This window comes from Macaca fascicularis, chromosome 2 (assembly GCF_037993035.2).
Source record: "Macaca fascicularis isolate 582-1 chromosome 2, T2T-MFA8v1.1".
NCBI lineage: Eukaryota > Metazoa > Chordata > Mammalia > Primates > Cercopithecidae > Macaca > Macaca fascicularis.
The window spans coordinates 123,906,122-123,928,054 of NC_088376.1; the positions used below are offsets into that span (position 1 = coordinate 123,906,122).

Here is a 21,933-nt window from a genome sequence, read left to right on the forward strand (position 1 = left end):
CATTAAAAATTAATTTTAACTTTCCTAATTTTTATAATTAATTTATATGCTTGAGGAAAATGTATTCAAATTATATACATTTTAAATACAAATGCAGTTTAGTTTCTAATTCTTTAGATCCGGGATCAGCAAACTTCTTCTGTAAAGGACCAGACAGTAAACATTTTGGGCTGTTACGACTCTTTCGTAGCACAAAAGGAATCACAGATAATACATAAATGAATGGGGTGGCTGGAGTTGGTCCTGGGGCCTTAGTCTGCAGATCCCTGTATTAGATCATAACTGCCAATAGAAATAAAGTATCTTTAAAAAAAAATACCTGGACTATAACAACATAGCAATTTTACTGAAATGAAGATGAGAAAAAATAACTTATTTGGAATAAATATATAATAATTTAAGAACTATTTCAGTCTTTAAAAAAAAATTCGCTAAAATGTCATCAGCCCAATAACGGAACATGTACCATAATAATCAAGTTCTGTTGTCTTTGATATTTGGCCAATTTTCAACCACATAAAAACTAGGGCTTCACCTATACATTTAGATTTTGTCCTTAAAAAAGTTGTATTGTCATGGCAGAGGATAAAAAACACTTCTTTCATGGCTTATTAGCTGGATTTGTTAATTTTTAAATATTTAGACAGATGATATATGACCTCCTTTTTGCCCCGGGGGCCCCACAAACCTTAGATGTAGGCCTGAATACAATAGTGATCAAGAGACAAAGCCCCTACTGTCTTGAATTACAGTCTAGTAAATTCTAGTGCACATCCATTGACTCTAATTTAGACCAGTTAATCATCTATTCTCACATGCACTACTGCAATAGCTTGTTTTTTGTTTGTTTGGTTTTGTTTTTTTGAGACCGAGTCTCGCTCAGTCACCCAGGCTGGAGTGCAGTGGCACCATCTGGGCTCACTGCAACCTCCACCTCCCAAGTTCAAGTGATTCTTGTGCATCAGCCTCCCAAGTAGCTGGGATTACTGGTATGCACCACCACATCCTGCTAATTTTTGTATTTTTAGTAGACATGGGGTTTCACCATGTTGGCCAGGCTGGTCTCAATCTCCTGACCTCAAGTGATTCACCAGCCTTGGCCTCCCAAAGTGTTGGGATTACAGGCGTCAGCCACTGCACCCAGCCTGCAATAGCTTTTGTGTTGCTCTCTCTATATCTATTCTTGCCCTCCCCAACCTATTTTCCACACAACAAATTAATATGTTAAAAACATAAACTATCACCTCTTTCCTAAGAGCTCTTCAATTGTTTTCCATTACATTTCAGATTAAATCCAAAGTCTTTTACGATTAGTATTATTGATTTTGAGACAGAGTTTCGCTCTTGTTGCCCAGGCTGGAGTGCAATGGCGCTATCTCGGCTCACTGCAATCTCCACCTCCCAGGTTCAAGAGATTCTCCTGCCACCACGCCCAGCTAATTTTGTGCCACCACGCCCAGCTAATTTTGTGTGTTTAGTAGAGACAGAGTTTCTCCATGTTGGTCAGGCTGGTCTCGAACTCCCACCCACAGGTGATCTGCCTGCTTCAGCCTCCCAAAGTGCTGGGATTACAGGCGTGAGCCACTGCGCCCAGCCCAAAGTCATTTTTTTATAACATACGGTGCCCTCTAAAATCTTGCTCTTGCCTATCTTCCAACTTTATCTTGTGCGCTTCCTTCCTTGCTGAGTATTATCTGGCCTTTTATTGTACTTTTAACACATTGAGGCATTTCTTGCCTTGGGACCTCTGCACATACAATCATCTGGCTACAGTGTTCCTCCTTTCCCTACTCCCTTTTTAGGGCTACTTTTTTTCATTTTTACATCTCTGCTTAAACATTATCACCTCCAAGAGGACTTATAAGTCCATTCAGTCTAATATATATGACTCTTATTATATTCTGTCACTGCATCCTGTTCAATTTCCTTCAGAGTCCTGGGAAGAAAACCTGTAATTCTATGTATATATCCATTTACTTGTATATTTCCTATTCTGTAAACTCTTTGAGAGCCAGGATAATTTGTATTTTATGTATCACTTCCAGTGCCTACAAGGCCTGGACATCATACACATTCAAAAGATAGCTGTTAAAAAAGTAAATGAATGTCAATTCATTTGTTGAACAAATAAATATAAAATGAAATGGATAGGCACATTCTGGACCTATTGAACCATTCTAGCATGAAGCCTTTATTCCCAGAGGGATAGCAATATCAGGCTCCCCCAAACTAATAATTCTCAAGCCCACTCAGATCCTTTATTCATGCTATCTTTCCAAGCTGAATTTCCTTCCCCCAGTTCTCTCTGCCTTCTCAAATATTTATTTCTTTCACTAATTCAAACACACTTCTCTCAACAAGTCTTTGGTATCCTCTTCAGCCCCAAATAATAGGTCTCAATTTCTAAGTTTATTTTCTGAATCATTCAGTTTTGTATCATCTTATGGTGCCTAATTCTTTCTAAATCTAAGTTTCCTCCATAGTGTATGTGGTAGAGACCATGTGCACTTAACCCAGCCAGCAGCATGGAATACAACCCCAAAACATATTGATATCATTGGCGGCCTTAGCCTGTGTTCCCCATCTGACTCTTACATCCCACTTGGGAAAGCAGACCCTAAACAAAGGTTTACAACTTTGTAGTTCATTTTGGGAAAAGAACCCTGGACAATCGAATTGAAGAACTAGGGAGAGTGCAACAGGGAAAAAGGGTATCTTACATTAGATTCCCTAGAAGTACACCCTGAAATGTGTATGCTTGTACAAGAAATTGATTGAAATAGTGCCCCAAGGAGAAAGCTATGGGGAAATGAGGGAGTAGGATGGGCCAAGGAAGAAGCCAAGGGAAGATATGGCTTCAGCTGGAGTCCAGCCATGGCCCGATCCCAAAGTATGGACAAGAGTATGGAGTATGAACAGCACCACAGACTTATTCCCCTTCACAGCTTCAGTTAGTCCCTGGCTGTGGACTGCCCTTGACCAGGCATAGGGGATCCTCTAAGGTATTTCTGGGGAAGTTCGTTTCCCTCAATAGAGGGTAAATTCTCCTGAGATGAGTTCAGCTGCGAGACCGTAGTACCCAACACTCTAAGCAGCTGGGGCATGGGTGTGCTGATCCACTAATGGTGGTCATGGTAGGGAACCAACAGAATCCTCTACAGACGGAAATACCATATAAGTGTACATTCTCAAGTCGATAACAACTACAGGCACCTAGGGCTCAACCTGCTGGAATCTTCCAAGAAAACTTATGCGCTTCAGATGTATATGTATAATGTGCTTTGGACATGTCTGAACAAGGCATGGAAGAGATTATTTATCCACCAACCCCCAGTCCCCATCAATCAGGGGTTTTTCCATGGGCTAATAACTGTCTTATACTTACAGGTTGCCAGTCTCACTCCCAAGGCAGTAGAAAACAGGGATGAAAATAGGGATGCCCAATGACACTTAGGCAAGAGGCTTTAGGTCACACTTGCCCTAACCTAGTTTCCACAGCGATGGCCCTAATACAGAAAGTGAGACAAGAGGATGTGAGATGTGTCACAGGAAGTGTCCAATCCACTAGCTACTTTCCCTAGATTTTGGAGAATTAACTAATCTGTCCTACTGCTATGAATGACAGAAGCCCTACCAGGGGGGCTAACTGGCTTTCTCATTGGCTCCTGGCCTTCTCATTGGCTCCTGGCCTTCTCATTGGCTCGTCTTACGTGTCTTGGGCGGTCTGCCGATACACATTTTCAGTTAGGCAGGTCATGTGACCTTACAGACCAAGGTCATGCAAAAGAGAAATGAAAATTAACTTATTAATCTTATAATAGTATTGGGGTCTCTGTATTTTTCTCAGGGTCCCTGGCACTGATGGTATTATTTCACTCTTTGGTGAGGATTATGTGTGGAATGTTTCATTTAAAAATTCCAGTGTGGTCTCTCATGAGAGCCTGATACGGTAGGCTCTGTATACATACTGGTGATGATCGTAATATGTATATAGCACTTAAGTAGTCCCTGAACAACATTTTTAATGGCAAACAGTGATTCCTTCCCCCAACAAATTAAATAAAAATGATAAATTCCTTCATTGAAACAAATCGGCAAAACAGTACATTTCCTTCAATTCCCATAATCATTAAAAAATATCATTTGTGAGGGGTTAGAAACATACATAATATCCAACCTTCCTGTTTAACAGAGCCCAGCAAGGACTCAAATGCACAGTTCATTACTGTCATTATGAGAGAATTTCTGCCAACAAGTTACAGTCAGGTTACTATCATTCAATCATGTTGCTAATAGGAATAATTTCATGGTAATTGTCATATTCTAGACAAGAGAAGAACTCAAATGGCTGTGGAATCATTAATGATTTCTGCTGACTTTCATGGTAAAAATGACAATATATTAGTTGACCAGATGCTGGATCAAGCCATGGGCCATTAACAGGAGGGTGTTCTCAGAATGTTTTCAGAACAAATACCAGCTAGGTTATTTTCAGCTTGCAGACATAATCACATGCATCCCCATCAGATCCACCACTATACTGTCAGACACATCATAAATTAAAGGCTCCACGGGCTCATTATTGGTTCTTATTCATAAAAGCAACACGTTGTCCTGGCAAGACCCAAAATATTAAATGAGCATTTAAAGAAACTGCAAAATGTGTTGTTTTGGAAAAATGAAATCTTCCTTAAAACTATTTACAGTACTGAAGTTTTCAAAATATTCTTCATCCTCAATTTTGCCTCAATATTTGTTTTTCTGGTTTTTTTCTTTTTTCTTTTTTTTTTTTTTTAAGAAAAGCAAAGAAAAAAGAAACAAATTCCTGCCCTGTCAGGAAAGTTTTTAGGACGAGTCTCTTAGGAACTGGGTGTCATTTATTAATAAACTTAATATGCTGCCTTAAGAAGAACAGAGGTGCCAGCATCAAATAAACAGGCTTCAAACAAACAAACAAACAAAAAACAGGAAATTTAATGTACACTACATTAGTAACCAGGACAACTCTTACTTCCCAGCAATCTACGGCATAGATATGTTGGTATGAGAAAAAGCTTCCATCTTTCCTGAAGCTTCAGAACAAATGTAAAGCTGATTAAAATTCCTCTTCTGTCTTGCCTATGTACAAGGCTGCTCTCCCAATACCGAGCAATCCTGTTTGGAGACAATGGGATGTTTGCCAAACCAGACCGAAATAAATAAATAAATAAATAGGAGAGTTTCGGTTTTCAATTGTTGATGGCATCACCCTTGCCATTTCTGGTGATCAGATTATCCACCTAGAAAGTGTAAGAAAACAAGTCTTCCGGTTAGCACTTACTGGGCGAAGGGCTGAGTTTCAAGAATCACAACTCTGATCGGCGGGGTTGCTCTTTGTTAATGGGAAAAAGCACCATGTGAAAGTGACCAGGGCCCGGTGTGTGCACCGCATGACCTGTGAGCACGAGTTGTGTGTGCAACATGATTCCTTGTGATGACCGCCTATACGGACAGTCATTGTGCCTTAGCGCATTGGTAGCCAGCCGCCGCCAAAAACAGGATGGCATTCTTCCATCGTGATTAGAGGTTTTGTGAGCATTTTGGGATGGGGACACTTTCTCAGTGAAGACTCTTCCGCCCCATTCACGTTCATTCAGCTCTTTCTAGGGGAAGTTAAAAGCTGCAGTGATAATCCCTTAAGGACAACTTGGAAGAGTATAAAAGGTGCAGTGTATAAGCAATTGGATGAGAAAGCCTTTTATGCAGAAAGTTACTGAATGGGTGGCCGAGGGTGGCGTGAGTGGGGAGAAAGAGGGGCAGCTTTTCTTTTCTAAGGTGGGGAGCAGCGGGGATATCATGGTACTTCAATTCCCTTTAATCATCCCGATTCCTACGCTGTCCCTGCCCCTGGTGTCACCTTGTTTTGCAGTGCCAGCTAGCTCCTCCCTGCCATTTTCCCCTCAACGAGGGAGAGAGGAGCAATGCGATTTTTGGTAAGGACCCAGTTTCTCGCTGAATGCCAACTCAGCCAGCTGGCACCGAACAGGCCAAGCCTTCTTCAGAAGGGGTTAGCAAAACCCAAATTAGCATGCTCCATTTTAAAAACTTGCTTTTATTTAAAGACTAATTCATGACAAACAGTGGCTCCCGCACTGAGGTCTGGCGCCCGAGGGGCTGGCACCCAACCAAACACATGCAACTAATTGCCACCCTCGGATGACACGCAACTAACAAGCTCCATTTTGAGGCAGTAGATTCACTAAGAATGTAACCCCGGAAGGCAGCGGAGGCAGAAAAGCTCCTTTCATAACCCTGTCCTAGGCTAACCATGGCAGCAGAGCGCCTGAAAAACACTTTTGTTTCCTTGCACCAACAATTTATCTCCACAGAGGGCTGCAAACATGGCTAACTTGCTGAAAAGTGATCAAGGGCACTGCGATCCTCCTCATGGTTATAGGAGGCAGGGGCTCTGCTTTTCTTTATGCTCAAGGAAATACACGAAATTGCCTACTTTCTTGAAACTCTGCATCTTGTACCATTTGCAAATCTATCAACTCCCCCCAGTACTTCCCCTTACACTTTAGTTCAGATGCTCTCAGGCTTCCTTTATACAAGCAAGGGCTCTGGAGCCAGGATGCCTAGGTTCAAATTCCAGCTCCACCACTCATTAGTAATCGGCAAGTATTTTAACCCATCTATGCCTCAGTTTCTTCATCTATAAAGTGGGGAAAATATTAGCACCTACATTACTGTGAGTATGAATGAGTCAACGGAATAATGTACATAGGACAATGCCTGACATATCATCACTCTGTTATGAAAGAAGCCCTTTGAGTCTGAGATAGCTCGACCTTATGAAGAAAAAGTTTCTCTTTGCATACTCTGCATTTTAGTCAAAGTCCTTGCTTCCCTGTAAACTCCTAGAAATTCAACCTCTAAGCCTTTGTTCACCATTCTTTCTCTTCTCAACTGTCCTTCCTCCATTGCACAGCCCTGTATGACTAAATCTCATCATCCTCCAAAACCCTTCTTCAATGCCATCTCCTCCAAGGAGACTTCTCTGCCATCCCAGCTGCCATGAATCCCTGCACTCTTGGCATGACCACGGCAATTTCTGCAAACAAATGACTGTGTTTTACTTGCCTGTTATATTTCCTTTTCTAGACTGACAGATCCTTTTGAGCATAATCCATGAGTAACTAGGACATAGTAGAAATTCAGTGAGTATTTGGTAAAGAAGTAGATGGTTGGATGAAAGAATTGCTCTGCATAAATAAGTAGCTTTATAGTATGGTTATGCTGGGAATTACTCAATAGGCAGGATGGGGGAATCTTTTCTTAAGGACTTTCATAGTTGCTTTGGCCCAAATTAAGAGTTCTGTTTAACTTGTCGTTGACTGAGGCTCATAAATAAAATCTATCAGGGAAATTTGTCAATTACCACCTTAGTCAGCTTGGGCTGCCATAACAAAACACCACGGATTGTGTGACTTAAACAACAGAAATTTATTTCTCACAGTTCTAGAGGCTGAAAGTCCAAGATCATGGTGTCAGCAGATTCTGTTTCTCCTGAGGCCTCTCTCCTTGGCTTGGTATGGCTGCCTTTTTGTTCACCATGCCACACGGCCTTTTCTCTGTGTGCTTGCTTCCCTAGTGTCTCTTCTTCTTCTTATAAGGGCACCGGTCATATTGGATTACGCCCCACCCTTATGACCTCATTTAACATTAATTACCTTTATTTTTATTTTATTTATTTATTTATTTTGAGACGTAGTCTTGCTCTGTCACCCAGGCTGGAGTGCAGTGGTGTGATCTTGGCTCACTGCAAGCTCCACCTCCCGAGTTCGTACCATTCTCCTGTCTCAGCCTCCTGAGTAGCTGGGACTACAGGTGCCCACCACTGAGTCCAGCTAATATTGTTTTATTTTTAGTAGAGATGGGGTTTCACCATGTTAGCTAGGATGGTCTCGATCTCCTGACCTTGTGATCTGCCCGCCTCGGTCTCCCAAAGTGCTGGGATTACAGGCGTGAGCCATAGCGCCCGCCCTACCTTTAAAGAGATAATTAAGGTTACCTTTAAAGGTTGTCTCCAAATACAGTCACGTTGGAGATTAAGGCTTCAGCATATCAATTCAGGGAAATACAATTCAGGCCATCACAATGACGTATATATATAGAAGCATGAATATTCTGTTTATTACTTAAGTGCATAGGAGGAACTTAACCATAGGAGGTCCACAAGCCTTTGCTCCTTAAGTCCTGGCATCCTGATCTTCATTATGTTAGCAAACATTCAGACAATGGAAGCAAATGTGGCACTCAAATACACAACTATTTTATCTAGATGAACAATTAAGCTTTCTTTGGAATTTGTGGGATTCAGTTGGGAGGCTCAGCTCCTTCTCTCTTAGAGGCAGGAGAACATTGGCAAGCCAGGCAGCAGCCACAGCCCTGTCTCCTGTTAAAGCCATTGCCCCTCCCAAGAACAAATGGAAATTCCCAGCTAAACTCCTGTGCACCGTCTAGGAGGAGGCTCACTTTGGTCCTTCTAGGATCAATTTATCTGACTCTTTTCTTTTTGAAGGTTGACCTGCAGCTTTACGTAGCCCTGAAACTCTGAACCAGCTTCTCATGCCAGCACGCCTTCCTTAGCCACTTCATAATTCAAATTGCTGTTATCAGCATACACCATTTTACTGATTTGACTTTCTCACGTTGTTTTAAATCACTAATTTCCTATTAGGCAGATTCCTCACATCAATACCATAAGCTAATGGCTCCCATGATATTTGTTCATATCTTTCTCTTAAGATACTTAACATTTTTTACCTGGTAGGAGGATGATTTATAGGCATATGTGCCTTTTTTGCCAGACTTTTTAACTACTTAAGGTTAGAACTGCATGAAACCCATTGTTTTATCCCAACCAGTGCTTAACATGACATGGCACACATAGCAGAGTCACAGCAAAAGTTTGCTGTAGTTCATATAGACTTTGCCAGGAGTGCATAGAAGGATTAAGCATCAGAAGCAATGCAATCGCAAAGGTATCTCGTACCATCAAGGGGTGAGGCCAACATCTTAGAAAATTAAGATCAAATATCATCCTTCATTTTTAATTTAAGGCTTCTAGCCAGTTGACCCAGAAACATCCCACACCTCCACCATGACTTACCAATTTGTCTGAAATAATAAAGAGGAAAATGAGAGGCTATTAGCTCCACTTCCATTCTCCAGTCAATCATTGCTCTAAATTATTAATCAGTTGAAGTATTGCCAAGAAATTTTCAGGCCTCTCTCCAAAAGTGTAAAGTAGTCATTTTCAAGTGAACAATTAACTATTTTATTCATCTAGAAGTTGTAGAATTTATAGACAAGCTGATTTCTGTGGCTTTTTCCCCCCTTTTGGATGCTGGTGGAGGTGAGAGAGGTCTACATGAACTACAGATAGTGTCCTTTCCATCATTCACTTATTAATAACTAGAATTCTATTTAAAAGGAATGTACTAAAATATTTTCTAGGCTGAAGCAGGAGGATTGCTTGAACCCGGGAGTTTGAGACTAGCCTGGGCAGCATAGGGACACCCTCTCTCTACCAAAAAAAGAAAAAAGAAAAAGAAAAAGAAATTAAATTAGCTGGGTATGGTGCCATGTGCCTGTGGCCTTAACTACTTATGAAGCTGAGGTAGGAGGATCGCCTGAGCCTGAGGTAGAGGCTACAGTGATCCATGATTGTGCCACTGCACCCCAGCCTGGGCAGCAGAGCGATACTCTGTCTCAAAAATAAAATAAAATATTTCCTGACCAGTTCAGCATTTATAATACCGTTCCTAATAGCATGCCACTCCTGACTGATCATTGCTGGCAAAAGCAAAGTGATCAATGGTCACCACCCTGTTTGTTCCCAGGATTAACTTGGTAAAGAAGTACAGCCATGGTTTCTGCTTTTGTGGAGCTTACACTCTAGAGGAGATAGTCAAAAAGAAAGGTAAATAGACAAACAAAACAACTACAGCAAACTTTACCAAAAAAAAAAAAAAAAAAAAAAAAGGGAAAAAAGAGGCTAAGATAAAGAAAGGGGAGGCATACCTTAAATAAGATGTTGATGAAGACCTCACTAGCAGGAATCATCCTCCATGGATCAGGAGAATCCTGAAACTGGGGACCTCATAGGCAGTCCAATCCAAAGTGTGAATAGGCCATGAAGATTTTTAAAACCATATATTTAGCTCTGGTCATCTATTGACCTCGGAGACACAAGATTTCCAGTAGCATCCACTTATTTTGTTCTTGTCATGTTTCACTGCTATGACTGCAATTACTGAGGGGTAATTTTCTGAGTCGGAGGTGTAGTATGCAATTTGCCTTGTCACTCTCATCTGATGCTCATTAATAGTCCCAACTTTTATGTAAGTGATGTACTTTCAAAGGAAGTGTGATATGTGGCTAAAAATGTTGATTTTTTCTTTTATACTTTTGTTATTTTTTTAAAGGAGAAAAAGTGAGCACTATTTTTTTTTATTTCAACTGTATCTTTTCAAGGTTCCTTATGCATATATTTTGATAATCTTGTCTATGAGAATGAAGCCTAGGACAATTAAATATCCTTTAATTTTGAGATGTATATTCTGGAAATACCTACATGACCATCCTAGGCTTTAGGCTCATTTTCTTTGAAAGACTCAACCCCATAGTATATCAGATATACTTACAGGTCAAAAGGCAAAATTGCAACAAATTTAGTTTAAAGACCTTAATTGGCTTTTGTCTGTGATTCTAGAATCAGACAAAATTTCATTGTATAAAAAAGAATGAGTGTTCCCATGAGCTGAGCAGAGGAGGTTTCCCTTATAGCTAGAAAAGGGATGAAGAAGGCAGAAACAAAGAATCAAAAACGAATTGGTTGTTTCCAAGTTACTTTCCTTGTAAAGGTTAAAGCAGAGGGACAGCCTTATCATGCTGGCTACAACTGGTCTAGTTGAGGATTTGGCTGCTAGTTCTCCCCCCTGATTTATTGGAAGGTCAGATGAAAAACTTAGTTTTGGCTTGGTGGCCAAAACTTCAGCATGAGTAATTCCATTTTGGTTTGGTCTGTTGAGCTTGGCACAGGAGTTCAGTCCAAACCAATGGACTTCTATAAATTTTATTTGACATACACGAAACGGTTTTTGTACGTGCAATCTGTGAAAAATATTTTTAGACTTTTGCATTTAAAATTATTTGCTTATGTATAATTTGGTTAATTTAATTTTTTAAATTGCCTATAATTTCCCTGTAATCGTCATGTAGTTTCAGGAATTCTTAAGAACTGAGAAAAGCTAACTCATAAAATGTCTCTAAGAGTATACAGTTTAATAACTATTAAATTTAGTGATCATAATAGCATAAAATTTCATTTATTGATGTATCATTAAATATGACATTGTTTGGATTGTACAATTTCTGCATAAACTGAAATCAAAGTAATTTTTCTTTTTCTTTTAGTTCTGAATATTTTCAGAGGCCCTTGAAAAACACATTGGCCCTGGTCATTAGGCCCTGGTACCTAAAGATTAAAGAGGCAATAGAATGTGTATTCCCAGGTCTTACATGGCACGTGATAGTGGGGGTCTTTTTTCCCTAAATAAAGTTGATGCTATTATAACCATGCATGACTCCTGTTAGACCCAAATGAATGTACCAAAATCCTTACCATTTAAAAAGCATAAAAAACCTTGCCCTCAGTTTACTGTGATTTGCACACTCTCCTCTGAAGTTTCACTGAACCCCACTTATAAATATCACCTTGCTTCTTTGGGAAATTCTCAAACCTTAGTACGTAAGAATCACCCAGAGCTCTTATTACAAACAGAGATTCCTGGGCCCTGACCCCCAAGAATCTTATTTAATAGATCTAAGTGGAGCCCAGAAATCTGAGTTTTTAACCTTCTGAAACCTTAAAGGTTGTATAAGGCTTTAGAAAACGTAAGTTGATGTGAGCAGGGTTGATGATAACAGCTGGTAATATTAGTCTTGACTTGAGCTACTGGACAACTCAAGTCCATTTAGTCTAGTATCTCTCAACCCTGGCTCATACTGGAATCCCCTGGGGCTTTTAAAGCACTTTACCCCCAAGGATTCTGATTTCTTCTGTATGGGCATTGGTATCTTTTAAAGCTATCATATAAACAAATTGAGAAACCTTACTAGCCTAAGGGCATTTCTGTCAGAAAGGATTAACCCACACACTGAGGTGATGATAAGGCCTAACCCTTCTACAAAATGCAAACCCTGAAGCAGAGATTTAGCAAGACCAAAATCCATCTGGAGCTCTTGATTCCCAGTTTGTTTCAGCCTCAACACACCCAAGCTGGCCTTACAGTTACAGCGCAAGAGAATGAACCCTTCCCTTTAGTTTTCATCAGCTGGCAGAATGATTTAGTAGCTCTATTATAAAAGCAACTCCATTATAATTACAGTGTTTGAATTATAAACAAAACAAGAAAAATACAGAAGGAATAGTGCTTTAATCAAAACTATAAAACAGAACAATTTCTGGCTGTAGTTAAAAGCAAACTGAAATATTAAGAGTAAGCTCTCCAGCCCTTTGATTCTTGCCTCTTTCCCATAAGAGCGACACTACACATTTTTTCAATTAAGCAGTTTGACAACCTGAAGAAACCCACAGTGCATGATTTAATGAGCATATACTGTGTGCGTGGTAATCGGCAAGCTGACAGTTTGCTCATTTCAAACTGACAAGAGAGCACTACACATTAGTAGAAAGGTTTCTTGGGTCTCTTTTCATTAAATAAGCTTTACAGTTGAGGAACATTCCAACTGTATTGGCAAAGCTGTCACTAATGGTCCCCAGGCAACCTTAACTCTCTGTCACTCTCTAAGTCCTCAAGTCTTGATGAAGAAATTGCTTCTTAAAAAACAAAGCACAAAAACAAAATATAGATATTTAAAGTTCTCTGGATGTTGTCAGGGGCGATGTGGAGCTTTCTGAGCCATGACTCCACTGGTGATTTCACAGTACATGAATTCTAACCCAGTATGTGCTGGTTCTTCATGCAGACCACTTTATAAGCTGGAATTATTTTTAGAAATAATGCCAAAACTGTTAAGTTATTCAGTAGTTTAGAAATGATTCAGTGTACTGGAAGAAACACAGGCCTTGGTGACAGAGAGATAGAGGTTCAAATTCTGACTAAAATACTTCTCTGTGGCCTTGGTCTAATTACATCATTTCTCGGGGGCTCAGTTTCCTAATTTATGAAACATGGACAATAACATCCGCTTTGTATGAAGAAAATCATAAAAGTCTTTCGCACAGTTACTGACAACACAGGGATACTTAACTACAGACCAGTTGACCCGCAGAAATTCAGAGTATGGGGTTTTAACAAAGCTGACTGTCCTCAGATTTCTACCATGAGCCTTTATTGGAGTTATATAAGAAGAAAAACAGTAATCTAATATTCATTCACAAATATGATTTTATTTAATCGTATTAAGATTCTGAATTTTAGGTGTTATTACACCTCTTTTTATAAAATCTCAGAAATAAGAAGGGATCTTAGAGGTCATATGAGGAATTTCTGACATTTTAACTTTTCTGATTACAATAATATGAAACTTTTGTTTCCCTCTTTGCTCTGCTTGTCAGAAAACTCAAGAATGAATTCTCATGCTCAATGTATGTTTGCAACTCTATTAGCAATAGCGGTTAGCAGATTTGTTTCCTGATTTTCTACATATATGTTAGTAACCTTATTTAAAATAGTTTATAAGCTACCCTGAAGGAAGTTGAGATTTCTTAGCTAAGTAATAAGATCCATAACAAGGATCCAAGTCACCCGACTCCAGGCTAGGGGACCTCACCTATAACATGGAAATGGCATAGAAAACCCCACAAGCAAAGTAGAGTGAAGCCATAGCTTATTGCTTGGGTCCTATGTCATGAAGAGGATCAAACATATTAGCCTTCTAGTTACAAGGAAAAAATATGGAAGCTTCAGGGTCCTTATCTCTAAAATAGGGATGATATATATTTCTAAGATCATTGTAAAGATTTAGAGAATATTTTCAAAATCAGCCAGCGTGGCATTCATTCGATACATAGTAACATTTTAAAAGTCTGAAATGTTGACTTTAAGAAATAATTGTAGTTATATTAATTACAAGTAAAACACAAACGCATAGACCCTTAAAAATCATTTAGAAATCATTTATCCCTCCAAACTTCATGCACTGCTGTAAAATTCTGCCCCAGGCTAGGTGAGGATCCTTACTTGCTGTTTTTCTCTCATGTCACAGAGTACATGGAAATCTGGAAAAGTTGTCCATAAATTCCAAATTCTTACTATAAACATGTCTATTGGAAATACAGACTCTTTTTTTTTTTTTTTTTTTTTGAGACAGTCTGGCTGTGTTGTGCAGTGGAGTCATCTCAGCTCACTGCAACCTCTGCTTCCTGGAGTCCAGTGATTCTTTTGCCTCAGCCTCCCAAGCACCTCAGACTCCCAACCAGCATCATGCCTGGTTAATTTTTGTATTTTTAGTAGAGATGGGGTTTCATCGTGTTGCCCAGGCTGGTCTCAAATTCCTGGCCTCAAGAAATCCACACACCTTGGCCTCCCAAAGTGGGATTGCCACTGCACTCCAGCCTGGGTGACAGAGCAAGACTCCGTCTCAAAAAAAAAAAAAAAAAAAAAAAAAAAAAAAAAAAAAAAAAAAAAAGAATATACAATTGTGACATTTTCAGGTTTAATAGTTTATACTTTAGGGTACTCACAAAACTGGGCCCAAATCATGGTCTACCTCTACGTGAAATATCAAACTTCCCTATCTCTCACAGCCATTGACTATATCCAGAATGTAGTCAGATACCATCAAAATGTTCATTTATCTTCAAGGGAATCCACAAAATAGCACTGTAGTTTCTCATATGCATACCCTAACAAAAATGAGTCAGTGGTGTTACCCCAGAGAAAAACGATGCTGTGCGGTGGAAGAAGTTTGGAAACAGACAGATTCACATTGAAGGTTGGCTGTGCTATCCATTAGTTGTATGACATTGGGCAACATAGTATGAACCTCTTACAGCCACAGATTCTTCCACTGACAAATGGAGGAAACACTTTGAACTTATATAAGTATTGTAAGCAGGGGTTATGTTATGATTTAAATGTCCCCTCCAAAAATTATGTTAAAATTTAACTGCCATTGTGATGGTATTAAGAAGTGGGACCATCAAGAGGTGGGACCATTAAGAGATGATTAGGTCTTGAGAGCTCTATCTTCATAAATGGATTAACATCATTATGAAGAAAGTAGGTTTGTTATCATGAGTGAGTTATTATAAAATGAGTTTGGCCCTCTCATTTGCTCATTTTCATTTTCTTTTGCCCTTCTGCCTGCCTCCATGGAATGACCAGCACAAAGGCCCTCACCAGATGCCAGCACCATGCTGTTGTACTTCCCAACTTCCAGAACCATGAACCAAATAGATTTATTTTCTTTTATTAAATTGCCCAGTCTCGGGTATTCTGTTATAGCAGAAACAAATGGACTAAGACAGATGATATTTAAAATATTTAACAATTAGTATGGTAAAGGCACCAACCAGTATAGGCTTAATGCCTGTTCTGGTGCATACTAATTAAATATGAATTCTGTTTGAGGAATTATGAAGGCATCCAACTTGATCCTAGATCATGGGAGGTGCTTAAACATATACAATGCATTAAATGAAGCAAACACATGTTGTAAAATATTATAATAAAAAACTTAGCAGCAGTTATACTGAGCTCTCTATACTCTCCAATTATGTTTTTTCACCTGTGTTGAGTTTTTATTCCATGATTTTACTAAATGATTGTTACCTTAAAGTGATGAGCCACTTGTGTCTTTTGACTCATGATTGAGATAGTCCTCAAACAATTCTAGATTCAAAAAGACATAAAGTGATCTCACTTGGAATTTTATCAAGTCTATATTCATGTATAATCCTTATGTCTTCTTACTATAATGACTCCTTTATTATGACACTTTCTTCTTTATCTTTGATAATATTTTTTGTCTTAAAGTTTAGTTTGTCTGATATTAATATAGCCACTCTAGACTTCCTATGCTGTTTCCATGGTGTATCTATTTCCAGCAATTTATTTTAAACCTATCTGTGTTTTTACATTTAAAGGCTATCTCCTAACAGAATATAGCTGTTCTTGCTTTTTTATACATTCTAATCATCTCTGCATTTTTTGGATGTTTATTTATTTTTGTTTGGTTGGTTTCTTTGCCCACAAAATTTATTCATTTTGTCAATCATTTGAAAGTAGCTTACATTCATAAAGGTTGGGCTTAGGTCTTTTTGAAAAAAACCTCTTTCATCTGTTTCTATTTATTTTTTTTTTCAACTTTCATTTTAGATTCAGGGGGTACATTTGCAGGTTTGTTACCTGGGTATATTGCATCATGCTAAGGTTTGGGGTATGAATGGTAGCATTACCCAGGTACTGAGCATAGTACCCACCATTTGGTTTTTCAACCTTTTTCCCCCTCACTTCTTCCCTGCTCTAGTAGTCCCCAGTGTCTATTGTTACCATCTTCATGTCCACAAGTACCCACAGTTTAGTTCCCACTTATAAGTGAGAACATGTGGCATTTTGTTTTCTGTTCCTGCATTAATTTGCCAGGATAATGGTGTCTAGCTGCATCCATGTTGCTGCAAATGACATGATTTCATTCTTTTTTATTGCTGCATAATATCCTATGGTATATATGTACCAAATTTTCTTTATCTGATCCACCATTGATGGGCACCTAGGTTGAGTCCATATCTTTGCTATTGTGAATAGTGCTGTGACAATGAACATGCAAGCACGTGTGTCTTTGGTAGAATGATTTGTTTTCTTTTGGATCTATACCCAGTAAAGGAATTGCTGGATCAAATGGTAGTTCTGTTTTAAGTTCTTTGGGAAATCTCCAAACTGCTTTCCACAGTGGCTGAACTAATTTACATTCCCACCAATAGTGTATAAGCATTCCTGTTTCTCAGCAGTCAGCAGTTTCACCAACATGTTTTTTTTTGTTTTTTGTTTTTTGTTTTTTGTTTTTTTACTTTAGCTGTTCTGACTGGTGTGAGATGGTATTTCATTGTTTACTTTAGCCGTTCTGACTGGTGTCAGATGGTATTCCATTGTGGTTTTGATTTGTATTTCTCTGATGATTGGTGATGATGAGCATTTTTTCATGTTTGTTGGCCACTTGTATGTCTTGTCTCCCTTTGAGAAGTTTCTGTTCATGTCTTTTGCCCAGTTTTTAATGGGGTTGGTTTTTGCTTGTTCAATCATTTAAGTTCCTTATAGATTCTGGATATTAGACCTTTAGTGGCTGTGTAATTTGTGAATATTTTCTGTCATCCTATAGGTTTTTTACTCTGTTGATAGTTTCTTTTGCTATGCAGAATCTCTTTGGTTTGATTAGTCCCACTTGTCAATTTTTAGGTTTCTTGCAATTGCTTTTGAGGACTTAGTCATAAATTCTTTCCCAAGGCTGATGTCCAGAATGGTGATTCCTAGGTTTTCCTCTAGGATTCTCATACTTTGAGTTCTTACATTTAAATCTTTACTCCATATGGAGTTAGCTTTGTATATGGTGAAATGTAGGGGTCCAGTTTCATTCATCTGTATATAGCTAGCCAGATATCCCAGCACCATTTGTTAAATAAGGAATCCTTTCTCCATTCCTTTTGTTGACTTTGTTGAAGATCAGATGGTTGTAAGTGTGCAGCTGTATTTCTAGGTTCTCTAGTCTGTTCCATTGGTTTCTGTGTCTGTTTTGTACCAGTACTACACTGGTTTGATTACTGTAGCCTTGTAGTATAGCTTGGAGTTGAAAAATGTGTGCCTCCAGCTTTGTTCTTTTTTGTTTAAGTTTGCTTTGGCTATTCAGGCTCTTTTTTGACTCCACATGTACTTTATAATAGTTTTTTCCAGTTCTGTGAAATAAGGTAGGGTAGTTTTATAGGAATAGTATAAAACCTGTAGATCATTTTGGGCAGTATGGCCCCATTAATGAAATTGATTGTTCCAATCCATGAGCACGGAATGTTTTTCCATTTGTTTGTGTCATCTATGATTTCTTTTAGCAGTATTTTGTGGTTCCCCTTGTAGACATATTTCATCTCCTTGGTTAGATGTATTCCTAAGTATTTTATATACTTCTATTTTTTCCGGCTATTGTTAATGGGATTTCCTTCTTGATTTGGCTCTCAGCTTGAACATTATTGGTGTGCAGAAATGCTACTGATTTCTGTACATTGATTTTGCGTCCCAAAACTTTACTGAAGTTGTTTCTGAGTTCTAGGAGGCTTTTGGTGGAGTCTTTGAGTTTTTTAGGAATAGAATCATATTGTCTGCAAAGAGAGATAGTTCAATTTCTTCTTTTCCTATTTAGATGCATGTTATTTCTTTCTCTTACCTGATTGCTCTGGCTAGCACTTCCGGTACTATGTTGAATAGGAGTAGTAAGAGTGGACATCTTTGTCTTGTTCCAGTTTGCAAGGGGAATGCTTTCAGTTTTTGCCCATTCAGTATGATATTGGCTGTGGTTTTATCATAGATGGCTCTTATTATTTGGAAGTATGTTCTTCATTGCCTAGCTTCTTGAAGTTTTTTATCATGAAGGGATGTTGGATTATAGCAAAAGCTTTTTCTACATCTATTGAGATGATTCTAAGGCTTTTTAAAATCCTATTTATGTGGTAAATCACATTTTTATTTGCATATGTTGAACAAAATTTGCAAGCCAGAATGAAGCCTACTTGATCATGGTGAATTAACTTTTTGATGTGCTGAATTGGGTTTGCTAGTATTTTGTTGAAGATTTTTGCCTCTATGTTCGTCAGGGATATTGGCCTATTGATTTTTTTTTTCATTGTGTTTTTGTCAGGTTTGGTATCAGGGTGAATGCATAGAATGAGTTTGGGAGAAATTCCTCCTCTTCAATTCTTTGGAATAGTTCAGTAGAATTGTACCAGCTCTTCTTTGTACATCAGGTAGAATTTTGCTATGACACCTCTACATTTTAGAGTCATTAGTCCATTGACATTTAATCTGATTACTGATCTGGTTGCATTTAGAGCTGTAAGTTTATTATTTGTTTTCTGTTTGCTCCTCTGCTTCTTGTTTTTCTTTTTCTTCCCTCTGCAATCTTTGGATCTTTTTTTTTTCTTTTAATTTAGGATTCTATTTTATCTTTGGATTTTCAGTGGTTGTTCTAGGAATTAAAACATATATTCTTGATCTTTCACAGTCTACCTAGATTTAATTTTATACTATCTTACATAAAATTGAAAAACTTTGCAACTGTATAAATCCATTTGCCACCACCTCCATTCTTTATGCTATAAAGTCATATGAATTACATCTATACATATGACATCACAAACACCACAAGACAATGTTATAATTTTTGCTTTAACAGGTCCTGTGTATGTTAAAGATCTTATCATGAAAAATTATATTTACAATTTCCAATTTTTTTTATTCCTTCTTGAAGACTTAAGATTCCATCTGGTGTTATCTCACTTTAGCCTGAATAATCTTTCCTTTAGCATTTCTGTGGTGCAGGTCCGCTGACAATAAATGCTCTTAGTTTCCTTTTATCTGAAAATGTCCTTAATTTGCCTTTACTCACAAAGGGTATTTTCACTACATGTAGAATTCTGTATTAACAGTTTTTTGCTTTTTTTCCCCCCTCATTTGTACTTTAAAAATATCATTTCACTTTTTCTGGCCTTTATAAATTCTGACGAGACGGCAGTGTTCATTTAAAGCATTGTTCCACCAAAGATACTGTGCCATTTTTCTCTGGCTACTATCAAGATTCTCTCTTTATTGTTGGTGCTCACCAGTTGGAATACGACGTACCTATGCACAGTTTTCTTTAAATGTATCCCATTTGGGGTTCACTGCATTTCTTGCTCTATGCATTTATGTATTTCACCAAATTTGAAAATTTGGGCCCATTATTTCTTCAAATATTTTTTCTGTTTCATTCTCTTTCTCTTCTCCTTCTGAGACTCCAATTACATGTAAACTAGGCATTTTAATTTCTGTTACACAGGTCCCTGAGTCTCTGTTTATTTTTTCTATTCAGTTGTTTTAAGTCTTTTTTTCTTTCAGTTCTTCCAAAAGAAAATTTCTATGGATCTCTTTAAGTTCACTGACACTTTCCTTTTTTACCTCCAGTTGCTGTAAGTATACTCAATGAGTTTTTATTTTGAATATTGTATTTTCAGTTTTCAGAATTTCTATTTGGTTCTTTTTGCAGTTTCTGTTTACTACCTTCTTATTCATTGTGAGTTTATTTTCCTATTATTTGTGGAGCATGGTTATAATAGCCACTTTAAAATCTTTGTTAATTCCCACATCTGGCTCATCTTGGAATTGGTCTCAGATAATTGCCTTTTGTCTTCAGAATGAGTCAATTTTATTGGGTTTTCATAGATCATGTAATTTGGGCTTGTATGATTTGCAAGTATGTATGTTATGGTATGAAGAGTTTGAATCCTGTTACAGTTTTCTGAAGGGTATTGATTTATTTGTTTTAGCAGGCAATTAGTTATACTCAAATTTCAAACTATCTTTTGGGTGGCAGCTCAAACTTCAGTTCAGTTCTTTTAACTTTGTGATAATTTGTGTCTGCTCCATCCAAGAATATACACATGACATATACGTCAAAATTACATGACGTGACCTCACTTGGAATTTTATCAAGAGCATATTCATCTACAATTCTTACACCTTCTTAATATGACTTACTATTATGAAATATTCTGCTTTATCTCTGGTAACTCTTTTTGTCTGAAAGTTTAGTTTGTCTCACATTAATAAATCCAAGAGTCAGCCAGAAATGTGGGTAGTGTTTATATACAGATTTGGGAGCTTCCCCTCTCTGCCTCTCCTCTTTCCAAGATTCTAAATTCATTTTCCTGTGGCTATGATTGCCCTGAACCTTGTTCTTTGGGTCTTCAAACCAAAAACACTGTGAGTTTTCTATTGGAGGCTGGCCATCTGAAGTGACATTAATTTTAGCCTGCTTTCAGTCTAAAAGTTGTAAAATGGGAAACTCACTCTGGACAGATCTGTGCTTCCAAGTTTTGAATTTCAGCTCCCTTCCAGAATCTTTCTGCTTATTTTTATTCTCTAGTAATTTCTTTTTTTCTTTTTTCTTTTTTCTTTTTTTTTTTTTTTTTTTGGTCTTTTGGTACTTTATAGTTGATATCTGTGAGAATTGCAGGTCCAGTAGAACTTACTTAGCCATACTGGAAATGGAAACAAGTAAAAACATTTAGGAAACATTGCTTTGCATTTCCTAACACCTCGCCTCAAAATACTTAACCTCCATCCATTCCCTCATTTAGTGACATTTGAGTTTAGTTTTAAGTAGAAATAGAAGCCAGGGTCAGGGCTTCCTTGATCATCTTGCCAAGTACATGAGAAGGCTTGGAATGAAAACACAGCATAAAGTTGAATGATAGAATGGTAGAACATCAATCAATTCTAGCTCTTAGACTGGTGGCATTTAATCTCAAAGCAATGAGACTTATACAGAATCATGACTATCAGTGATAATCTACATGGTACTTGGCCACGTTATTTTACCTTATTTCTTTGGTCTCAGATATCTCTAAATCCTGACTCATTGAAAACTGCAATAGATAATATCCCAAGAGAAATACAATACTGAAAATCCTAAAATGCCAATCCAGAGTTGGTAATTGCATAATTCCTTCTAATCACAATCATTATGGCTTCCATTTCTTGAAAGATTTGTATACCAGCCACCTTGCTAACCACTTTACATAAATCGTCAGTTAATCCTTCACAACTATTCTTTGCAGCAGTTCCCTAGAATAACTAGCTTCATTTTATGGAGGAAGAAACCAGAGTTCCGAGAGGT

General features: G+C 38.0%; 1 protein-coding gene across 23 annotated transcripts in view; it reads right to left on the minus strand.

The window, feature by feature from the left end:
- Positions 1-21,933, minus strand: part of FHIT (fragile histidine triad diadenosine triphosphatase) — a 1,487,537-nt gene that overhangs the window by 1,058,732 nt on the left and 406,872 nt on the right. The window contains exon 1 of one of the 23 annotated variants that reach the window (XM_045384835.2): positions 5,321-5,381. The exons of the other annotated variants lie outside the window; for them this stretch is intronic. The gene's annotated coding sequence lies outside the window, so the exon portion shown is untranslated. Of the gene's footprint in view, positions 1-5,320; positions 5,382-21,933 lie in introns of those variants that run through there. 23 annotated transcript variants of the gene reach the window in all.